At 30.6% G+C, this 12,993-nt stretch overlaps 2 protein-coding genes across 2 annotated transcripts in view; one reads left to right on the top strand and one right to left on the bottom strand.

Annotated features, from left to right (window-relative positions):
- LOC143202177 (uncharacterized) overlaps positions 1–12,993 on the bottom strand; it is a 262,136-nt gene that overhangs the window by 26,791 nt on the left and 222,352 nt on the right. The gene's annotated exons all lie outside the window — the stretch shown is intronic.
- Positions 1–12,993, top strand: part of LOC143202178 (uncharacterized) — a 29,928-nt gene that overhangs the window by 3,950 nt on the left and 12,985 nt on the right. The window lies entirely within an intron of this gene.

Below are 12,993 nucleotides of genomic sequence, written 5' to 3'. Positions count from 1 at the left end.
TCTGTATTAGATCTCTAATATTACTTACTGGTTATACATGATTGTTCTTCTATTTTTCTAATTAAATGTAACACTATTATCAACAGCTAACGAGGGCACTTGTTCGGTATGTATCTCTTTGAATTTCAATAACTAGCTTCTTCAAACGCAAGATTCTTCACTTTTGATGCCATGCAGTTACTAACGGAATGATCATGTCGTATCAAGTATCAAAATCAAAATATCGATATAAAATGTGTCGAATGAAATACCAGGATGTGTCGGTTTGTGGAGTATGGAATCATAACATGTATTTGATAACACTTTCATTATTTAAATCTATTTAAATTAACCAACTATCAATATTGCTAAATGTTCATTTTGTTAAAGTATACCTCAGAGTTTTAATTTATATCTTATCTGATTATACGATGTGGGTACAATTTATGGGTAGTTTTATATATAAATATGTATACCAGTCGTGGCGAAAGTCTTGAAAATTCCACTAATAACTGATGTAATGTCTGCGTTTTTTCATCATAAACTGATTTAAGGACATAATTCACTTGGAATTAATTATATTTTGTAAAATTCCGATTTTTTGATCTAGAAAAATATATTACTATCAACTTTTAAATCATATAAAAATAAAGGACACGAGGCTATATCTGATTAAGACCAGTTTCTTGGCTGGTAGATACCAAACAAATCAAATATATTATGTCCAAAAAAATAACAATATATGTTTTAATGTCAATTGTTAAAAAATATATTATTATTAATTTGTCGACCTTTTGCTTAATCACATATTTTATATTTTACATAACAATATGTTTGGCTGTTATCCTTGAATTATTGTTGAATCTTGATCTATAAATTCAGAAGCCAACATTATTTAAAATAGACCTTTTAAATAGACGAGACGAAAAGTTGATATTAAAATGTATACTTGCTAGATTTATTAGATAATTACTAGTTTAGAAGAAAGGTTATATCTCTCCTTATAAGAATTATCATATGAATATTAAGGTTAATTATGTTAAAGGGCTGGAAAATAATAATCTCTGGTATAAGGCAGTCGTTTATTACAGCATAAATATTGATTAATTTAAAAATAACATTAATAGAACTATTGTTTTCTATGTTGACAATAGTTTGACGACAGCAGCTGATGACAATTTCTGTTAATCTTACTATTATTACTTTTCGTAATATTTGTAATTTCTGTTTTAGTTTTTTTTTTATGCAAATTAGCAAATATTTTTTACAAAATTTGGATAATCTAACATTGGCTCTCTTGTAATTTATTTCTTGCTTGATGATATATAGCATTTCTTGTGCTGGGTATATTCAGCTCGCAGCATTTCAGTAGTTCATCTAAAAGATGTTTGATTCTATTTCAGAAATATTGAACAAAACATGCAAAGTAATTCGACAGTGTGGGATAATAGAAGAAGTTTTGAGTTGTCTACCAAGCGAGTAGTGAGTTTAGTCGTCTAGTTACTGTGGTTTGTTATATGTCAGTTAATATGCGATATATCACTGTGATTAAAAAATAGTAGGACGTAAAAATGGTTGTGTTGATCATTACCAAGATTCCTGACCAAGACAAGCGGCCTCAAGGATTATTATTTATGCATAATGCGTCATTTGTGTAAAGCTATCATTGTATTTCATTACATTCATTTTATTTTAAAAGTTATGTTATAAATTTGAGAATTTATTCAATATTATTCCCCTCAATACTGTTATAATTTTAGTTCTTTGCTTTCTTAAATACTTTTATTGTTTGTTGCTGTAAAAATTGGTTCAAAGTAGAATCTAGCTCAGCTTTTATTTTGATTCATTGATATCTTTAGCCGGTTTAGCAATGAGAAACATAGCGTCTTCAGATATTAAACTTAGTAGGTTTATGAGGTTGATTGATGAGTACTTCTGAAACTACATGTAGTTTTAAAGATATGAAACTGTTATTTAACAGTAAATGTTCAAAAATGCATATTAATTTTATTCTGTGGCTCACATAATTTCTTGTAAAATGACTCTTTTAATACAGTGGTAAATCATGACAAAAATATGTATTCGTTAATTTTTAACGATCTGTCAGGTTCAGCGGTCGGTAAAGGTCACCGGACAATATATACTTTCTTTTGTTGCGGTAATTTGAAGAAAGTACTATGAGACGAAATTTACGCATACTTCGGTTAGTTTGGCGTTTGCTCGTTTTGACTCTCTTTTTTTCACTCTCTTTCGATTGGTTTTTACATTTTTTGCCAATCAGACATAAATATCAATGAGATTTTTTTTGTATGGTATCTTAAAGAAATATGCAGAAATAATTTAGTTTTGGTCTATATTTGATTCATTATAACAATTTTAGCAATTATATTTATTATACATTATATCGAGAGTACGAATAAGTTTCCGCCATTTCAAAAAAATATATTATATAATATTATATTTTCTTCGATACATTGTCAATTGTTAACCCTTAATCTTGTTCTTGTTTGATGAATTATAGAGCATTTTTGAATCTTCGCATGATATGAGATGTTGTACTAGCAGGTCGTGAGATTTTCTTCCAGTCTTCAAGAATTTCTAATCTTGAATAATTTTGGATCAGAAAATTTTAACATTCTTTATTGGTTATACCTTCTTGGTTCGAATGATGGACATTTATATAACCCAATATAAACAAACTGATGATACAAATTTTCTAATTCCAATATGGAGTTAGTATAAGTTGGAGGCAGTTAACCACCGCTTTTAATGTTAAATTAAAGAAAAACTATGTTAATGTAGATTGTAAATCCTTTTTCATTTTAATCTTAGGGCATTATACTATAGATTAGTTATCAGAAACTGTGTATCTCGCTTCCTGGCTATGTTAAAGTTTTGGTTCCCTTATTTTGATTACATATCTTCATATTCAGTTTAGTTCTCAGGTATATAAAGTTAAACTGAAGGTGGAAGTATTTGACATGAGTTCATATAATTCCAAACAATTTTTTTCCACATTCTACTCCGATTTATTCTTGTTTTGTTGGTATCTGTTAATTCAATTTATTCATTTGATAAAACATAGAAAACTGGTAACGAATATTTCGTCTTCTGTGGGACTTCATATGCGTCAATTTTCACATTATTTTTAACTGTGGAGTTTTACATTATTACATTTTTTATCTTTGCTTTTGATGTATTCTTCTAATGATTAAATTTATCTAGAATTAATCAACTTGCTTGGATCGCTTATGCATTTTAATAGCAATAATTTTCTATGAAGGAGAAGACATTTTTATTATTATTTGTGTTGCCGTTTGATACGAAGATTTCAATAACTCTATTGCTAACCGTCTTCCATCGCTTTCGCATTGCATTGAAGAGAGAGGTTCCCGAGTATCAAAACTTACTTGTCAACATTTTGTGGTTTTTGTGTGACGTGTTTTTCAACAGAAGTATATGATAATTCCCGATATTTTACGAATTCTAAAGGTTTAATGTGGATCTTACCTTATAATGTTTCTGAAATTGACAAAGTATATTTTTGTTATGGTCATTTCACTCTAACATACGCTATCTTATTTTAAATCTCACACGATCTTAATGTAACGATGTAGAGTGTCAATCAAAGTGTTATGTTCAAGTATTGATTAAGAAAAAACCCAATAAATCAGTGGGTGTTTATTTTATACATCTACAACAACTTGACATCACATATCTAAATACATTTAATAGAAGACCACCTTGAGAATATAAACATGATAACCGACATAAAATAACTTGATTAATATGTAAAGTACCTTCTCGAATAGAAATCTCAACAGTATCTTGCAGAATATCACTTAACGTTTCATTTAAATATTATAAAAGCACATAAATCAATAAACAATGGCTACCGAAGAGTTCGAATGATCGAAAAAATGTTGTGATTATACTTTATAATTAGTATGATACTGATTTATCTGCTATAGTGAATAATTTTTATGGAGATGCGTTTTACATCTATGATAGCTTGTTATTCATTGAAATTATCTACTACTGTAATAATAATGGTAACAATATCATATAAAAAATATTTTTCGAAGTATTGGTAATTTAAACTAAGGGTATATGGATCGGAATAACCCTCATATGAATATATCCTTTAAGTAAATTATGAAAGTTATTAATTATTAGTTAATTTATTTGATTAAAATTAATTCATAGTTATGTAGATTTTTGGTTCTACGGTTTTCTATCAATTATTCGTGTTTTTATTATTCAATGAAGTGATAAATAAATGTCAGGAATACATATAAAGTTATAAAAAATGGAAATGTCCGTAGGAGTATTTGCAGATGATGTGATAGTAACTAACGATACGCCAGATAAACTAAAGAAATATAAAAAAATGGAATACAATATTAAGAGAATATGGAATGATAATAATAGCAATAAAAGAGAGATAGAATGAGGTTCCAATAACATTTTGTTTCCATATCGATCGGGTTATTTATCAATAAACATTAGATATGTGAAAAAGCAGTAGTATTCAATAAGTAATAATTATAAAAAAATGACAGATAGTTTCAAAGTACAGTGATTAAAACTGCGTATGAAAGTTATTAATTATTAGTTAATTTATTTTATTAAAATTAATTCATAGTTATGTAGATTTTTGGTTCTACGGTTTTCTATCAATTATTCGTGTTTTTATTATTCAATGAAGTGATAAATAAATGTCAGGAATACATATAAAGTTACAAAAAAAAGAAATGTCCGTTGGAGTATTTGCAGATGATGTAATAGTAACTAATGAGACGCCAGATAAACTAAAGAAATATTAAAAAAAATGGAATATAATATTAAGAGAATATGGAATGGTAATCAATAAAAGTAATAAAAGGAGATAGAATGAGGTTCCAATAACATTTTGTTTCCATATCGGTCGGTATATTTATCAATAAACATTAAATATGTGAAAGGGCAGTAGTATTCAATAAGTAATAATTACAAAAAAATTACAGTTGGTTTCAAAGTACAGTGATTAAAACTGCGTATAATTTCGAATCAATATATTCATTAATTAAATACATAATTTGTATTATGTATACGGCTTTGATATTTAACAAATGATTAATATGAAATGTCAACTAACGTGAAATTAATAATATTATAACTGTTTATGTGTTATTATATAGCACTCGGCACTAATAGATAATTACTTTAAAATACTACCAGTAAGTTACGTTCATGTAAACTAGATAAGAACAAGTTTTATGAAAACCATTTATTAGCTTTGATGACAGGAAGATATAATCTCTGTGTAATTTTAAAGCACGTACAGTTTTTATATGAGAAGAAATAATAATTATATATTATCAGATAATAGATATATCAGTTTAATTTAAAGCCCAAAATACGGATGTATCGAGAATTATTAATCCTTCAGGCAATATGCAATATTTCTCTTCTGTAATTTGTAGAAAAATGCGTTTCTTGGAATACAGTTAATTAATATTAGCTGTTGGAATAAATTCGTAGCGTCCTATAAAATGTTAAGTAAGTAATACTGAATTTTCCTTTTCACTGTAAGATTCATACGGTAGGCTCATCACGTAGATCGACTAAAACAATAGTTTAATAAAATGAACGAATATTTTTGAGAATATTACGACTGAACCATATTACTTTCATTTCCTGCTATATTTTTTATTGAAATAATTTTCAATTGGCCCGATTTAATTCACATTGTTTTCTGTTATCTTATAAACTGTTAATTATATACCATTAAATACATATCAAGTGAAAATATTAAATAATACAGTTGTTTAAATGGCAATTTATTACTGGAACTTTCTCCAAGTAATAGTAAAATTAAAATGAATAAAAAACTAACTAAACATAACATCTTCGTACAAGATTAAAACTAAAACCTGTTCAGTCATATGACAGACAATGACATTAAAATGAGTTATTACCTTCTTGTGACAGTTTGTTAAATATCTTGATCTTTTATAATAATTGAAGATGCCATAGAAACAAACGAACTGAAAAAAACTTTCAGTTCACGTCATAGTTTATATATTTTTAATTAGTTTTGGAAACAAGAACCTGTTATATAACTAACAACATAACTAATAAATGTAGATCATGGCATACGTCGATTGGCGTTCCAATCTTCCAAATATCATTCGAACAATAAAAACCCCATTCTCGATATTGACTGATAAAAAAAATCGCTCTATGATTGCCTGAAGGCTCCGTTTAATTTTGATAAATTCCAATTAAATTGGTATGATGAACTATTCGTAATGATACCCGATCAATAGTGGTGCGAAATTTGGAATGTATTCGAAAAAAATTAAGGTGTCTTCGTAATTATTATTTATTATTGGTTTTCGGTTTGTAATTCGACGCCTGCTTGATTTTTAATTAATTTTAATTAAGATTAACGATAGCTCGAATAATAATAGATAGAGTTATTAGGGAAAAACATAGAAATTAATCTAGTGAGCAGCATAGTGATTGAAATTAATATCTGAAAACTTTCCTTCGGTAATTGTAAGTGTAAAAACTGCTACAAGTAAGAAGGATCTAAATCCAGCAAATAAGCTGGATGTTGAGATGTTTCTCTTGAGCTACAGGGGATGGATAAAGTAATATGAATACCTGACTTATATACAATATTTTTTGTTTATTTATTGCATTTTTCTGGCTGTTTAAAGCGGTTTTTAATGAAATGTTGTCCTGTACTTGTACCTAAACATTCGTCAATTGCTTCGATGATGTTTTTGATGGAAATCTACTCGCGACTGTACGAATTCTCCCGTAACAGGACTCGAATAGATAACATTCAGCTATACGAGGGTTGTCTTTTATATTTCGGGATTGCACTAAACTTGTACTGCAATTGTAGGTTCTGTTATAACATTTGTATATTTTTTGAAATTTACCATGTATATTGATAGCTTTCAACCCAATAATTAAAGTTAAACTAATGGTTCTTTACCATTACCTTAGTAAGACCAGATTCTTTTAACAGCTTAATATGTTTGCTGGTAAACCTTATGAGTGATTCATTAGATCGACAGGAGGAAGGATTAAAAGAATAAATCACGTTTGTTAGTTTTAATTAAAGAAAGAAATATGCTTCGAGTAATCAATAACGCAAAAATTAGATCGAATGACGTGTACTACCTCAAGATTATGATATCGAGCCTCGATCTGCCGATATTTTTCAATGAATAAATCACAGACGAAGTGTTTTTTTAACATTTGCATCACTGGTTTCAAGCATATAACTTTTTTAGCGATTTCTTAACCTTAAAATGTCATCTTTCCACAGATTGTTTATATGATCAATAACGTAATGGGATAAAATACATTGTGAGATATTAATTAAAAATATAATTGATCGATAGGCGCTTGATAGTAACTTATAATGAGGAATAAATATAGTTTATATCGAGACTTGATGATATTAGGCAAGATCTGTTGATACATTCGTTGTTAGTCTATAGATTTGGATGATATAATGTTTAAAACAATTCTAATTACTAGCCTCTAATAAGAGATTGGTTTGAAAAAATGGTAATCACTAAAGTGAAAGGAAGTAAAGTAAAGAGAATTTTGAAATATAGTGGTTTGACTAACGGTATATAACAGTTTAACGAATAACGACCGTGTATTTTTTCAACAATATATTTAAAATCATCAACTACTATTGACAGCGACTCTTATTCTAATAATCCATGTCAATCAATGTCACTCTTCTCTTAAGACGTTTGTTAAATAATTAGTTTTAGTGAGAAGAACTAGTAAGTTTAATGAGTAAGTAATTTAAACTCATAATTTGGCTTTTTGATTACCACTTGTTCAGATCTGAGTAGCATGGCTTCGCTGAAAGTGTGGTAATCAGAACATGAAGATGAGTATACTGGATGTGGCAGAAGTTTCCTATTGATGCTGAGAAAGCATGTCATTCATAACGATCTTTGTCATGCAAGGAGATAACTTTGTGTCTATTGCTCGCTATAGCTGGCCTTTTTTGCAACACTATATTGTTCACTTTGTTGAACCGATGTCAGTTATCCCCTACAGTAACAGTTTGATTTGGTTTTATCATCTCTAAACTTTGTTGATTCCGCTTTTCGGCTTTCTGAAATGGTTTGAAAGAGTATTTTCAGTCCGGGTGTTAGCTATTTTCCTTCTGGACCTCTCCGATTATATATAAACGCCTAGAAACAGTTAATTTATCAACTGTTCAGCATTCTGAAGGGTTCTTGAGATGTTGAGCAGGGTTTTCATCCAGTGAGTTTTAAAATTCATTGTCTTTGAACTTATTTTGTCCTCTAGGCCGTTCTTTGCTAGGGAAATCAAAATAATCATTTTTAGGTACAGTACAGTGCCAAATTATTAGGGACAATATTGAGATTAGTTAACTTTCTAGTTTCATTGGATTTCTAGTAGTAAATGATTAGTTGGGATCATTCAAATTATATAAAAAAAGATACATGCAGTAACACTTCTGGTTTTGTGACACTTTAACGGATGATGCATATAAATGTTGTTGTCATCGTTCAAAATCAAAAGTCGGTTAAAAGTATAACATGTAGATAATATTATAACAATACTGCAAAGCACACATTGTAAGGGACAATGGCTGATTGAGAAGAAACGTCACACTATATAGTATACTATAAATTTATTTACTATTTTAAGGACAATTAATCAAGGCATTTTTTGGGTGGTACTCTCTTATAACATATTTCTTATTGTATAAATTATGAAATGTAGAATATATTATCTTCTGTATGATCGAAATATCATGAAGGTAACATACTATCTGATGCATAATTCTAATTATGATGTTTTGTATAAATTTAATTGCATCGCTGGGGGGCCCTATCAATGAAGGAGAGGCAGATTTTATTGCAGAAATAAAACTGCAATTAGAATGATATCACTTTAAATCAATATTTATAATGATGTTTATGCATAATTCAGCGTGGAGTAATCAGGAATCGGTTAAAAATATCAAGGATAATCGTTTTCAAATACCAGAGGAAAACAATCACTAATATTCTAAGATGTACATCAGAAAATGTGTCATAATAGCGAATAAAGAAAATGAAATGATGATGTGCGGGTATTCGATGACGATGTAAGATGATTAAAGTGCGAATATTATCAAGCGTTTCAAAGGTAGTAAAGTTTGATTCAATTAACATTATCGCCAACATTAAAATATTAACCATAATTTGATTTAAATTTGATACTATTAGTTAGGTTTAAAGGAATTTTTTAATTTGAAGTTTTGTTGTGAAAAATCGATAAATTGTGTTTTATTCAAAGTTTGTTCATCGACAGGCGTTATTTTTTCCTACGATTCAGGCAATTTTCGGATTACACCACGAAAGAACAATCTATCTATCGATCTATCTCTACTTTTTGCAAAAATTAGTTTTTTTTATTCAACATAATTCCCTTCAAGGATGATACACTGATTACAGCGACCTTCCAACTTTTCGATACCATTTTTGTAATACGATTTGTACTTTGCTTTAAAATAGGCCCGAGTTTCGGCGATCACCTCTTCATTCGACGAAAATTTCTTCTCAGCGATCATTCTTTTGGGATCTGAGAACAGGAAATCGTCGCTGGGGGCCAGATCTGGAGAATACGGTGGATGAGGAATCAATTCGAAGCCCAATTCATGGATTTTGCCATCGTTTTCATTGACTTGTGACACGGTGCATTGTCTTGGTGAAGCAGCACTTTCTTTTTCTTCAAATGCGATCTTTTTTCGGCGATTTCGTCTTTGAAACTGTCCAATAAAGCTATGTAATAGTCGTTGTTGATGGTCCTTCCTTTTTCAAGGTAGTCAATGAAAATTATTCCATGCGCTTCCTAAAATACAGACGCCATAATATTGCCAGCGGACTGTTGCGTTTTCCCACGCTTTGAAGCGGGTTCATCGTGTGCAGTCCGCTCGGATGACTGCCGAATGGACTTCGGTGTGAAATCACCTTAAATCACTGCTCCAAATCATCAACTCGTCGTTGTTTTTGATCAAAAGAGAGGTCGCGCGGCACCCACTCTGCACAGAGCTTTCTCATATCCAAATATTCGTGAATTATATAATCTATCCATTCAGTTGATATCTTTAAAGTGTCTGCTTTTTCAGTCAATTTCAATTTACGGTTATTCAAAATCATTTTGTGGATTTTTTTAATGTTCGCGTCCGTAACAATCTCTTTTGGGTGTCCACTGCTTTTACCGTCTTCGGTGCTCATTTTACCACGTCTAAACTTAGCCCACCAATCCTTGATGATCGACTTTCTTGGAGCAGTGTCCGAAATCTCGGGATTAAGCCAAGTTTTTGCTTCAACTGTAATTTTTTCCTTCAAAAAGCAATATTTTATCAACACGGGAAATTCCTTTATATCCATTTTTTTCACAATAATAATTGCTTAACTCAAAATGCTATAATTTACAAATTGATGATCTGATAGTTCTCAAATTTATACACGCATCTTTTGAAGGTTAGGGATAACTAATAAACATATGTACATTCTCAATTGACCTGTTGTGATCTACGAATCGAACTATTTTTTGGTATCTTCATAACGAGCGAAGAGTTGCTCAGACAGATCATGACGGAACATATGTCGGAACAAGTAGTAATCAGAAGGAGCAAGGTCTGGTGAATATGGCGCGTGGGATAGCACTAACCACTCTTTTAATGTTTCCAAATATGTTTTTACTGGTTTTGCAAGATATGGTCGACCGTTATCATGCTGAAGCGTACTCCGGCTGATTCTCGTGCATTGCTCGGTTCAAACGCACCAATTGTAGCTTACAGCTATCCCCATTCACGGTTTCATCAAGAAATGCATTCAAGTCCCCTTCTTCAGATTTTTCGGTGGCTCAGAACGCTTTTTGTGGTATCGAAGCCAAAATCACCACTTTTGAAACGTCTAAACCAGTATCTACATTTTGAAATAGATGGAGCAGGTTTGCCATAAGCTTCACACAATATTCGTTGACCTTCAGCCGCCATTTTCTTCAATTTGAAGTTAAAAGTAAAACTTTCCGCAAATGGGATTTGCGTTCAGACATCCAGACATTTTCGGTGCACTGAAAACATTTTTAGTCCACTATTCGACGAAATGTCACATATGAAAAAGTCTGTCAATGATGCGATTTAATAAACAGTAACAGTGCTCAAGATCTTTTAAAATTAATTTATAGGCCACATAGTTATTTTGATTAAACTAAAACTATAGTACCGTGTGTGATCCAATTAGATAAAAACGACGAGGGATTGTGAAAACAATAAAATTCTAGGCTAGATCACTGTCGTAATTGATTAGATGCTTCGGGACTTATTACAAATATTTTCTTGGCGTATATGGTTATTCCGTTAGTTAAAAGTACGATGCAAACGTATTAATCTAAATAAACTTCCTCGATAATGCGTTTTATGTGGGTTGGGCAGAGATGCTGTGGGTGTTTTATTGCCCAGAAGAGGAGAAAAATGTGCATGTCGGCACGTGGATGAACACGCATCAGTGATGGGATACATACATTATCAATAAATGCGCAATAGTATCAACAAAACGTTGAAATAATATCAAGAAAGCACTGGCTCTGTTATACAACGTGCGGAAAAGTCCCGCTATCATTTTGATTGCCTATAACTTTGTTCAAAGAAAATACTGTTTTTATAACAAGTTTATTTGGTTTTTACAATTTTTTCCATTATGATTGAAAATTAATATCGGTTAAATAATGACGGTGATTCGCTATGCAACTTTCGACTCTTTTTAAGACATTTTTCATGACATCCTGAAACATCTGAGGCTGAATATCTTTAATTAGGTGACGAATATTGTCTTTAAGATGTTGAGTCGTTTGAGGTTTATTCATATAAACTTTGAATTTTAAGATGCCCTATAAGGAAAAGGCCATGTTGAATCGTCACTTCGCGAAATTAGTCTTCGTGGAAAAACATCATTCAATAATTTAATTGTTGAACAAGCTGTGTGTGCTATGGCCCGATCTTGCTGAAACCATATTTCCTCTAGTCCTTGTTCTTCCATTTCAGGCACAAGAAAATTTCCAATAATGTCTTGGTACAGTTCAGCAGTAACAGTAACCGCAACACATTGGTAATTTCCAAAAAATAGGGACCAATGACGTTTCCATCGTCCATGTGGAGGTCACAACGATAAAGCAGTTTGGTTTCTCTAAAATAAAATTAGATATGAGCCAACTTGGATTAAATTAAATACTGTAAAGTTGTGGGTATGTTATCTATCTCGAGTAGACCTACATGATAGCAAACAATGTCATATAAAAGAGGAACATTAGAGGAATTATTGACCCGTTTAACAGGACCTCTTTATAACTTTTAGACAATAATATTATTATTGGCCTCCAGATAGTCCCATTTCAGTTGAACAAGATTATTTATTTTAGTTATAATAATGGGATATAGGTCCATATAACACGGGGACAAGGAATATCTTTGACATCTAGTGTAGCTTCTTTATCTGGTCTAACAATTAACAATGTTTTCTTCATTTCATCAAGATTCACTCGGTAGAAATTCAGACATTTTCAACGGACTGAAAGCATTTTTGTTGGCACTTCGATGAAATGATAACTGAAAAGTGAAGCGTTTTAGTGAAGATTCAACATGAAGCTGATTACGAATATACCCGAAGAGATTAACATATAGTGATACCATGTGTTGTAAATCCTTTAAAATCGACTTAGAGGCCTGATGTTTTGGTGTAGCTAGTGAAAAGTATGATACAAATTGTTGTGCTTACAGCGTTGTCATTTAACGAAATATTGAAAATAAAATACGAAATAGAAAACTATAATCATACATAGGTGCTTAATCTATTCTAATATATTTTAGTGTAAAATGTTTTTAGTATTTCCATCTAAAGAGAAAAGAAATAGCGCCTAATAGCACACTTCATTTAGAGTTACGTTACACAAAAAGACTTTAAAATTTGG

This window comes from Rhynchophorus ferrugineus, unplaced genomic scaffold, assembly GCF_030347505.1.
Source record: "Rhynchophorus ferrugineus isolate W39M unplaced genomic scaffold, kcgeb_rfMv2 rfM9, whole genome shotgun sequence".
In the NCBI taxonomy this organism is placed as follows: domain Eukaryota; kingdom Metazoa; phylum Arthropoda; class Insecta; order Coleoptera; family Curculionidae; genus Rhynchophorus; species Rhynchophorus ferrugineus.
Note: the sequence above shows the minus strand (reverse complement) of the source record. Positions and strands in the feature narration are given on the sequence as shown.